Source organism: Panthera pardus, unplaced genomic scaffold (assembly GCF_024362965.1).
Source record: "Panthera pardus isolate Hobbes unplaced genomic scaffold, ASM2436296v1 HiC_scaffold_27, whole genome shotgun sequence".
Taxonomy (NCBI): domain Eukaryota; kingdom Metazoa; phylum Chordata; class Mammalia; order Carnivora; family Felidae; genus Panthera; species Panthera pardus.
In genome coordinates, this window is record NW_026526843.1 from 53,129,377 (window position 1) to 53,141,984 (window position 12,608).

Below are 12,608 nucleotides of genomic sequence, written 5' to 3' on the forward strand. Positions count from 1 at the left end.
TATTAATTAAAGCATTAAACAGCACTAGTATTTTGTTATATCAGCAGGAAATATATTCAATATTACAATCATTCCAACGAAAAATTTCTGTTAGTAATTCTCTAAAGTGCTGCTTCAGAAGCAACTGATATGTAGTATAAATGTATGTTTTTTTAAACTGGTATTGAACTATGTATACACATGCACAGTCACATACCACATATATATATGTTCTCTTTTGTTTGTTTTTAACTCAACTCTTATCTTTGTGGATGGAATACTTTTATATTTAATTTACTCAGGAAGCATAGTGATTTAATTTTATACAAAACTCTTCCTTCAGTGACAAACAAAAAAATCAGAAAGTAAGGAACCAAAAATTGCAAAATATATATACAATGTACTTAACGTATATATACATATATATACATACAATGTACTTAACATACCCTAAAAATCTGTCTCAGGGATATTTGAAGCATCTATTTACATATATTTTTGTGTATAATTTCAAGAAATTATTACTTATTACTTTAATTAGATTAATATTGAATAATCAAGTTCAAAATCATCAAATATTTATGAACAATCCTTATTGAATTGAGAGGAGACTATTTGCGAGGAGACAGTAATTTAGACCTTCTGTGTTCTTATATTTATCTCTTTGTATTTAATCCAAATGAATAAATATTTCTCCATGATGTATACAACAATGAAATATGAAATATCTGCAAAGCCATAAAATTCTTTGCATGTTAAAATATTTCTATTTTCAGAGTTATATTTTTCTGATAAAGCTAGATTTTACATATGAGATTTTATGTTGAACTCTCTTATGAGAAATAAAACAGACACTTTGTTATATTTTCCAAACTGCATATTCATTTCTAAAAGCAAACTCTAATGATGCAGCATCAATTAACTGGACAAAATTCTACATCTTCCAGAAATAATTCCAGTAACAGCTATTAGCACTAGTTCTTGAGTTTTATCAAACATTAAAAATGTAAATAAACCATTTTTCAGGGTCACCATTGATTGAGATATATTAAACCAAAATGTATGCATTTGTCAAACATAAGAAAACATGTTGTGTTTCAATCAAAATGACGTTATTAAAGACCTATTGATAATATATCCTTGGGAGGGAGGGAAGATGGCAGCTTAGGAGGACCCTGGGCTGACCGCGCATCATGCTGATCACTTAGATTCCACCTACACCTGCCTAACCCAGAAAACCGCCAGAGGACTAGCAGAACTGAGTCTTTGGAGCCAAGCACAGATGAGAGGCCCACAGAAGAGGGTAGGAAGAGCTGATAGGCTGTGCCCGCTGCACAGACTGGCAGAAGGGAGCCAGGGTGGAGGGGCAGCCTGCCGGGCAAGCAGAGCCCCCGAGTCTGGCTTGCAAAAGCAGAGGTGCCAGACTGAGTGTGTTCCGACAGCAAGCGTGACTTAGCATCTGGGAGGTCATAAGTTAACAGCTCTGCTCAGAAAGCAGGAAGGCTGAAGGACAAAGGGAGGGAGAGTTGCTGAGCCCCCGGAAACAGAGCTCAGTTTGTTGGGGAACAAAGGCACTCGACAGCGCCATCTCCCTCGCCCATCCCCCAGCCAAAATCCCAAAGGGAACCAGTTCTTGCAAGGGAACTTGCTTGCTCCACGCAAACACCCAAGGCTGTGCTTATGCGGAGCCAATCCTCCGCCAGCGGGTCTGACTCCCTCCCGCTGCCACAGGGCCCCTCCTGAAGTGGATCACCGAAGGAGAAGCGAGCTGAGCCTGCCCCTCCTGCCCCTGTGCACCTTGCCTACCCACCCCAGCTAATACGCCAGATCACCAGCACCACAAGCCTGGCAGTGTGCAAGTAGCCCAAACTGGCCATGCCACCCTACAGTGAATCCTGTCCCTAGGAGAGGGGAAGAGAAGACACACACCAGTCTGACTGTGGCCCCATTGGTGGGCTGGGGGCAGACATCAGGTCGGACTGCGACTCCGCCCACCAACTCCAGTTATACACCACAGCACAGGGGAAGTGCCCTGCAGGTCTGAACCACTCCAGGGACTATCCAAAATGACCAAACAGAAGAATTCCCCTCAAAAGAATCTCCAGGAAATAACAACAGCAAATGAACTGATCAAAAAGGATTTAAATAATATAACAGAAAATGAATTTAGAATAATAGTCATAAAATTAATCACTGGGCTTGAAAACAGTATAGAGACAGCAGAGAATCTCTTGCTACAGAGATCAAGGGACTAAGGAACAGTCAGGAGGAGCTGAAAAACGCTTTAAACGAAATGCAAAATAAAATGGAAACGACGACGGCTCGGATTGAGGACACAGAGGAGAGAATAGGTGAACTAGAAGATAAAGTTATGGAAAAAGAGGAAGCTGAGAAAAAGAGAGATGAAAAAAACCAGGAGTATGAGGGGAAAATGAGAGAACTAAGTGATACACTGAAAAGAAATAATATAGGCATAATTGGTATCCCAGAGGAGGAAGAGAGAGGGAAAGGTGCTGAAGGTGTACTTGAAGAAATCATAGCTGAGAACTTCCCTGAATTGGGGAAGGAAAAAGGCATTGAAATCCAAGAGGCACAGAGAACTCCCTTCAGACGTAACTTGAATCGATCTTCTGCATGACATATCATAGTGAAACTGGCAAAATACAAGGATAAAGAGAAAATTCTGAAAGCAGCAAGGGATAAATGTGCCCTAACTTATAAAGGGAGATCTATAAGACTCGTGACTGATCTCTCTTTTGAAACTTGGCAGGCCAGAAAGGATTGGCACGAGATCTTCAATGTGTTGAACAGAAAGCATATGCAGCCGAGAATCCTTTATCCAGCAAGTCTATCATTTAGAATAGGAGAGATAAAGGTCTTCCCAAACAAACAAAAACTGAAGGAATTTGTCACCACTAAACCAGCCCTACAAGAGATCCTAAGGGGGATCCTGTGAGACAAATACCAGAGACATCGCTACAAGCATGAAAACTACGGACATCACAATGACTCTAAACCCATATCTTTCTATAATAACACTGAATGTAAATGGACTAAATGCGCCAACCAAAAGACATAGGGTATCAGAATGGATAAAAAATCAACACTCATCTATTTGCTGTCTACAAGAGACTCATTTTAGATCTGAGGACACCTTCAGATTGAGAGTGAGGGGATGGAGAACTATTTATCATGCTCCTGGAAGCCAAAAGAAAGCTGGAGCAGCCATACTTATATCAGACAAACTAGACTTTAAATTAAAGGCTGTAACAAGAGATGAAGAAGGACATTATATAATAATCACAGGGTCTTTCCATCAGGAAGAGCTAACAATTATAAATATCTATGCACCGAATACCGGAGTCCCCAAATATATAAAACAATTACTCACACACATAAGCAACCTTATTGATAAGAATGTGGTCACTGCAGGGGACTTTAACACCCCACTTACAGAAATGGATAGATCATCTAAACACACGGTCAATAAAGAAAGAAGGGCCCTGAATGATACATTGGATCAGATGGACTTGACAGATCTATTTAGAACTCTGCATCCCAAAGCAACAGAATATACATTCTTCTCGAGGGCACATGGAACATTCTCCAAGATAGATCATATACTGGGTCACAAAACAGTCCTTCATAAGTAAACAAGAATTGAAATTATACCATGCATACTTTCAGACCACAATGCTATGAAGCTTGAAGTCAACCACAGGAAAAAGTCTGGAAAACCTCCAAAAGCCTGGAGGTTAAAGAACACACTAATAAAGAATGAGTGGGTCAACCAGGCAATTAGAGAAGAAATCAAAAAATGTATGAAAACAAACGAAAATGAAAATACAACAATCCAAATGCTTCAGGGCGCAGCACAGGCAGTCCTGAGAGGAAAATACATTGCAATCCAGGCCTATCTCAAGAAACAAGAAAAATCCCAAATACAAAATCCAACAGCACACCTAAAGGAAATAGAAGCAGAACAGCAAAGGCAGCCTAAACCCAGCAGAAGAAGAGAAATCATAAAGATCAGAGCAGAAATAAACAATATAGAATCTAAAAAAACTGTAGAGCAGATCAACGAAACTAAGAGTTGGTTTTTTGAAAAAATAAACAAAATTGGCAAACCTCTAGCCAGGCTTCTCAAAAAGAAAAGGGAGATGACCCAAATAGATAAAATCATGAATGAAAATGGAATTATTACAACCAATCCCTCCGAGATACGAACAATTATCAGGGAATACTATGAAAAATTATATGCCAACAAATTGGACAACCTGGAAGAAATGGACAAATTCCTAAACACCCACACTCTTCCAAAACTCAATCAGGAGGAAATAGAAAGCTTGAACAGACCCATAACCAGCGAAGAAATTGAATCGGTTATCAAAAATCTCCCAACAAATAAGAGTCCAGGACCAGATGGCTTCCCAGGGGAGTTCTACCAGACATTTAAAAGCAGACATAATACCTATCCTTCTCAAGCTATTCCAAGAAATAGAAAGGGAAGGAAAACTTCCAGACTCATTCTATGAAGCCAGTATTACTTTAATTCCTAAACCAGACAGAGACCCAGTAAAAAAAGAGAACTACAGGCCAAGATCCCTGATGAATATGGATGCAAAAATTCTCAATAAGATACTAGCAAATCGAATTCAACAGCATATAAAAAGAATTATTCACCATGGTCAAGTGGGATTCATTCCTGGGATGCAGGGCTGGTTCAACATTCACAAATCAATCAATGTGATACATCAGATTAATAAAAGAAAAGAGAAGAACCATATAATCCTGTCAATCGATGCAGAAAAGGCCTTTGACAAAATCCAGCACACTTTCTTAATAAAAACCCTTGAGAAAGTCGGGATAGAAGGAACATACTTACACATCATAAAAGCCATTTATGAAAACCCCACAGCTAACATCATCCTCAATGGGGAAAAACTGAGAGCTTTTTCCCTGAGATCAGGAACACGACAGGGATGCCCACTCTCACTGCTGTTGTTTACCATAGTGTTGGAAGTTCTAGCATCAGCAATCAGAAAACAAAAGGAAATCAAAGGCATCCAAATTGGCAAAGATGAAGTCAAGCTTTCGCTTTTTGCAGATGACATGATATTATACATGGAGAATCCGATAGACTCCACCAAAAGTCTGCTAGAACTGATACATGAATTCAGCAAAGTTGCAGGATACAAAATCAATGTGTAGAAATCAGTTGCATTCTTATACACTAACAATGAAGCAACAGAAAGACAAATAAAGAAATTGATCCCATTCACAATTGCACCAAGAAGCATAAAATACCTAGGAATAAATCTAACCAAAGATGTAAAAGATCTGTATGCTGAAAACTATAGACAGCTTATTAAGGTAATTGAAGAGGATATAAAGAAATGGAAAGACATTCCCTGCTCATGGATTGGAAGAATAAATATTGTCAAAATGTCAATACTACCCAAAGCTATCTACACATTCAATGCAATCCCAATCAATTTTGCACCAGCATTCTTCTCGAAACTAGAACAAGCAATCCTGAAATTCATATGGAACCACAAAAGGCCCCGAATAGCCAAAGTAATTTTGAAGAAGACCATAGCAGGAGGCATCACAATCCCAGATTTTAGTCTCTACTACAAAACTGTAATCATCAAGACAGCATGGTATTGGCACAAAAACAGACACATACACCAATGGAATAGAATAGAAACCCCAGAACTAGACCCACAAACGTATGGCCAACTCATCTTTGACAAAGCAGCAAAGAACACCCAATGGAAAAAAGACAGTCTCTTTAACAAATGGTGCTGGGAGAACTGGACAGCAACATGCAGAAGGTTGAAACTAGACCACTTTCTCACACCACTCACAAAAATAAACTCAAAATGGATAAAGGACCTGAATGTGAGACAGGAAACCATCCAAACCCTAGAGGAGAAAGCAGGAAAAGACCTCTCTGACCTCAGCCGTAGCAATCTTACTCGACACATCTCCAAAGGCAAGGGGATTAAAAGCAAAAGTGAATTACTGGGACCTTATGAAGATAAAAAGCTTCTGCACAGCAAAGGAAACAACCAATAAAACTAAAAGGCAACCAACAGAATGGGAAAAGATATTTGCAAATGACATATCGGACAAAGGGCTAGTATCCAAAATCTATAAAGAGCTCACCAAACTCCACACCTGAAAAACAAATAACCCAGTGAAGAAATGGGCAGAAAACATGAATAGACACTTCTCTAAAGAAGACATCTGGATGGCCAACAGATACATGAAAAGATGCTCAACGTCGCTCCTTATCAGGGAAATACAAATCAAAACCACACTCAGATATCACCTCATGCCAGTCAAAGTGGTCAAAATGAACAAATCAGGAGACTATAGATGCTGGAGAGGATGTGGAGACACGGGAACCCTCTTGCACTGTTGGTGGGAATGCAAATTGGTGCAGCCACTCTGGAAAACAGTGTGGAGGTTCCTCAAAAAATTAAAAATAGACCTACCCTATGACCCAGCAATAGCACTGCTAGGAATTTACCCAAGGGATACAGGAGTACTGATGCATAGGGGCACTTGTACTCCAGTGTTTATAGCAGCACTCTCAACAATAGCCAAATTCTGGAAAGAGCCTAAATGTCCATCAACTGATGAATGGATAAAGAAATTGTGGTTTATATACACAATGGAGTACTACATGGCAATGAGAAAGAACGAAATATGGCCCTTTGTAGCAACATGGATGGAACTGGAGAGTGCGATGCTAAGTGAAATAAGCCATATAGAGAAAGACAGATACCATATGTTTTCACTCTTATGTGGATCCTGAGAAACTTAACAGAAACCCATGGGGGAGGGGAAGGAAAAAAAAAAAAAGGTTAGAGTGGGAGAGAGCCAAAGCATAAGAGACTCTTAAAAACTGAGAACAAACTGAGGGTTGATGGGGGGTGGGAGGGAGGGGAGGGTGGTTGATGGGTATTGAGGAGGGCACCTTTTGGGATGAGCACTGTGTGTTGTATGGAAATCAATTTGACAATAAATTTCATATATTGAAAAAAATTAAAATAAAATAAAATAATATAAAATAAAATGTCTTCTCTTTGGCTCTTTGGCCAACATATCTAAGTGCATACCGGAGTCCCATACTTGAGTTGAAGCCACATAGAATGTCAAGAATCACAGGCTTTCTTTACATTTAACTATCTACTTAAATCTAAGCTTAATAAGCAAGTGTGTTTTGTTTTGCTATACCTTTTTCCAAAAGTGAATTAAAATGGTTTATAAACACATGTAGAAAAAATTACTTATGGTGAGATTAAACAAAAATACAGAGGAAATTAGAAGACAAAGAGAAATAGGGAAGAAAAATAAAGGTAAAAGTTGAAAAAAACAGCAAATATTGTGAACTTCTAATCACTTTATCATTAGCCACACATTTTGCTCTGAGTTTCCTGGAAACCAGTGCAAAAAGAAAATCATGATCAATTACATAATTCACAAAGTTTATAACTATAATATTGTGAACAATGCCCCAATAAATATCCTTACACAAAATTAAAAAAAGGTAATATATCCTTTTATATATGCCATTTTAAGCTTAGCAAAATGTTAAGTGAAGCAGAAATAGCCTGGATATTTTGAATCTAGGAAGCATTTCTTTAACAATAAAGTATAAATCACATCATGAATGTAAAGGGAAACATATTTATTACAATCTTGTTACTCTACTCACTGAAATTTAGACCTAACCTTTACCACAGTGAAAGAGTTCATTCTTGAATAAGCAATAGGACTTCAGCATCTGTGTGGCTTGGTTGGTTAAGTGTCCAACTCTCAATTTTTGTTCACGTCATGGTTTCATGTTTTGTGAGTTCGAGCCTCCGTCAGGTTCCATGCTTTTAATGTGGAGGCTGCCTGAGATTCTCTCTCTACTCCTCCTCTGCTTGCTCTCTCTCCCTCTCTCTCAAAATAAATAAATAAACTTGAAAAAGGCAAAAAAGCCTAAAATGATTCATTTATATCTTCTTTTATACTGTCTTCAGATTCCTCAAAAAACAAAATTAGACTACTCAATGCATTATAAGAAAACTACATCTCTTGTTACTGCAAGTTTTGGTTAGGTTCCATTTTACTGACAATTTAGTGGTTCTGACATTTTTATTTTACCTTATTATGTAGCAGATATCAGCTAATTTGAATCAAATTCTTTTTTTGGCTCCAAGGAAGAGAAAATACTGAACTTTCAATTTACAAGTCAATTGGAATCATAAGAACATATACTTCTTGAGATACGTATTTCTCACTTTATCACATTTACCATAGCCCCCAAAAGTGAAAGTCTTGGAAATGTAACAGCAAGCATGTAGGTGCAAAATTTGCTGTGAAAAGTCAATTGAAACAGCATAAAGCACTTACATTATAACAGTATATTCATCTTCTCTTATTTGCTTTACTTGGAGCATGGATCCTCTAACTTTTTTTAGCCTAAATTATCTACATAAGATATCCTCATTTTCTCCAAGAAATATGTCATTTATAATGTGGCTGCAGCATAAATGTATTACCACCCTTTATCTGAAATGCTTCCAAATTTTACAATGTGACTGCAGGCAATTGAAAAGTTTTTCACTTACATTATTCTTTGGTTATAAATCATTGAAAATATATAAAGCATATATATCATAAGACATCTAGTAAAGTGATATTACATTGATACTTAAAAATAAATGTTAGTGCCAGGCAGATAGCAGAGTAGGAGGATCCTATGCTCACCATGTCCCTGTCTAGTTTACAACTAGATATCACTCACATTCGAGTCAATAAACTGGAGACTGATTTGAAGACTAGCAGAACAAACTCCACAAGTAATTGGAGAGCCAAAACCCTATTGGAGAGATTAGAAAGGCAGAAATGGTGGTCAGGAGTTGCTCATAGGAGGGAAAAAAGCTGTGAGCCAGGAGGGAGGAAAGCACCAGGGAGCTTACATGGGGATAACAAGTCTCCATAATGTCTGGCCTTGAAAACCAGAACGGCTGAATTGTTTGAGTCTGTATAACCAGCAGGACTTAGAGCCTGGAGCTTTAAAAGTCAGCTAAAGACTGGACTAGCTAGAAGGGTGAATGATAGCTGTGTTCCTCCCTTAAAGAGACCACAGACCGGGGAGAGACAGCATAGAACCCAGTTTGTGCAAAACCTGGGGAAAATGAGAGGGAGATCTATTTATAGGGATTTTGGAGCCTGTTAGGGGACTTCTACTGAAACAAAGGAGCTGGTAGTGGCCATTTTCCTCCCTGGCAATCCAAGATAAACACAGAGCAACATTTTGGAAGCAGCACTGCACAGATACTTGCTACCTTACCTGATAGAAGTGTGCCCTGTCAGAAGTTCTCCTGGGGATTACCCCACTCCAAGCCTGCTTGGCCCTGGGACCACCAAAAAATTTTTATGACCCTCCCCCCCAAAAATCCCCAAAAGAAATAGTAGAGAAAATAATCTGATTGTAGCTGGCCAGTTAGGTCTGCCCACACAATTTCTACCTTAATGACCCAGTATTTCTTTTTAGCTAGCACGTTCCAGCCAGAAGATGACATTATGACACCAGGTGTGGAAGATGGCATAGTGACCCTAGGTGCAGAAGACAATGTGGTGACCACAGGTGCCAGTGCAGACCCTGAGGAGACTACTGGCCCGACAGGTCTGGTGAGTGTCCCAGGAAGATCATCCTGGGAAGAGAGGAAGTTGCCCTACAGCCATGCAATCACATGCAAGGATACTTTATGACTGGCTTAGTTCACTTTGCATAGTGTCCTTAAGATTTATCCATGTTGTAGTGCATGTGAGAATGTCCTTGCTTTTCAAGGCTGATTATTATTCCATTGTATATGTGTACCACATTTTGTGCATCCGTTCGTCAGTCAGTGGACGTTTGAACAGTGCTACTATGAAAAATGGATGTGCAAACACCTCTTCCACATCTTGCTTTCAATCGGGTGTACACCCAGAAGTGGGATTGATGGATCATAAGGTAGTTCTATTTTTAATTTTTTTTGAGGAACCTCTATCTTGTTTTCCATAGCGGTTACACCATTTTACATCCCCGCCAACAAAATACAATGATTTCAGTTTCTCCACCTTCTAGCCAATACGTTATTTCCCATTCTTTTGACAGGAGTGAGGTGATCATCTCATAGTGGTTTTAATTTGCCTTTTTCTGATGTTTATGCTAAGATACTGAGCATCTTTCATACGCTTGTTGACCATGGTCTATTATTTCTGGGGAAAAGTCTATGCAATCTCTTCTGTCCATTTTTGAATCACGTTATTTGATTCTTTGTTGTTAAGTGGTAGGGGTTTTTTATAACCTTATCAGATATATTATTGGTAAATATTTTCTCCCATTCCATAGATTGCTTTTTTACTCTGCTAATTGTGTCTTATAATGCACGAAGTTTTTAAGTTTGATGGGGTCCCACTTATAGAATTTTGCTTTTGTTGCCTGTGCTGACTAGCTTGTTTGCCCAATGCCACATTTGCATGAAGCTTTAGGTCAACAGAATCACTTCTAAGTCACCTTCTGTTGCTTGTTAGCGGTCTGAGTTTGGACATGTTGTCCGGCCTCATTCAGAGTATAGGGCTAATATTAGGATTGATTTTACAGGGTTGTTTGTGGAGTAAAAGAGAAGGTATTTAAAAGGCTTAGCACATAGTAAGCTCTCAATAAAATTCAGTTATTACTCTAATTAGAGGAAGGAGAACATTGAAAGAGGATGTAACATAATATGTGCCACATAAAGGAAAAATGACATTTAACTTCAGGGAGAGAAAGAATTAAAGCCTAGCGACCTAGTATTTTCTAAAGAATTAAGACCATAGGAAGTCAATACTTGGTATTTATTTCTGGAGTACATTTGGTTTTACTCCCATTCCTACTCTGTCATTTTTGTTTGTTTTCTTGTTTCCTCTTTAAATTTAAGTCATCATATATTTTTTATATTTATGCCACTTTAAATCTTTTTCTAAGGCCGATATATATTTATTTTATTTTTAATATGAAATTTTATTATCAAATTGGTTTCCATACAACACCCAGTGCTCATCCCAACAGGTGCCCTCCTCAATGTCCATCACCCACCCTCCCCTCCCTCCCACCTCCCATCAACCGTCAGATTGTTTTCAGTTTTTAAGAGTCTTCTATGCTTTGGCTCCCTCCCTCTCTAACTTTTTTTTTCCTCTTCCCCTCCCCCATGGTCTTCTGTTAAGTTTCTCAGGATCCACATAAGAGTGAAAACATATGGTATCTGTCTTTCTCTCTATGACTTATTTCACTTAGCATAACACTCTCCAGTTCCATCCACTTTGCTACAGGCCAGATTTCATTCTTTCTCATTGCCAAGTAGTATTTCATTGTGTATATAAACCACAATTTCTTGATCCATTCATCAGTTGATGGACATTTAGGCTCTTTACATAGTTTGGCTATTGTTGAGAGTGCTGCTATAAACATTGGAGTACAAGTGCCCCTATGCATCAACACTCCTGTATCCCTTGGGTAAATTCCCAGGAGTGCTATTGCTGGGTCATAAGGTAGATCTATTTTTAATTTTTTGAGGAACCTCCACACTGTTTTACAGAGTGGCTGCATTTGCACCAACATTGCAAGAGGGTTCCCATTTCTCCACATCCTCTCCAGTATCTATAGTCTCCTGATGTGTTCATTTTAGCCACTCTGACTGGCGTGAGGTGGTATCTGAGGGTGGTTTTGATTTGTATTTCCCTGATGAGGAGCGACGTGGAACATCTTTTCATGTGCCTGTTGGCCATCTGGATATCTTCTTTAGAGAAGTATCTATTCATGTTTTCTGCCCATTTCTTCACTGGATTATCTGTTCTTCAGGTGTGGAGTTTGGTGAGCTCTTTATAGATTTTGGATACTAGCCCTTTGTCTGATATGTCATTTGCAACTATCTTTTCCCATTCCGTTGGTTGCCTTTTAGTTTTGGTGATTGTTTCCTTTGCAGTGCAGAAGCTTTTTATCTTCATGAGGTCCTAATAGTTCATTTTTGCCTTTAATTCCCTTGCCTTTGGAGATGTGTCAAGTAAATTGCTGCGACTGATGTCAGAGAGGTTTTTTCCTGCTTTCTCCTATAGGGTTTGTATGGCCTCCTGTCTCACATTCAGGTCCTTTATCCATTTTGAGTTTATTTTTGTGGCTGGTGTAAGAAAGTGGTCTAGTTTCATCCTTCTGCATGTTGCTGTCCAGTTCTCCCAGCACCATTTGTTAAAGAGACTGTCTTTTTTCCATTTGCTATTCTTTCCTGCTTTGTCAAAGATTAGTTGGCCATACTTTTGTGGGTTCAATTCTGGGGTCCCTATAATATTTCATTGGTCTATGTGTCTGTGTTTGTGCCAATAGCATGCTGTCTTGATGATTACAGCTTTGGAGTAGAGGCTAAAGTCTGGGATTGTGATGCCTCCCACTTTGGTCTTCTTCTTCAAAATTACTTTGGCTATTCAATGTCTTTTGTGGTTCCATACAAATTTTAGGATGGCTTGTTCTAGCTTCGAGAAGAATGCTGGTGCAATTTTGACTGGGATTGCTTTGAATGTGTAGATAGCTTTGGGTAGTATTGACA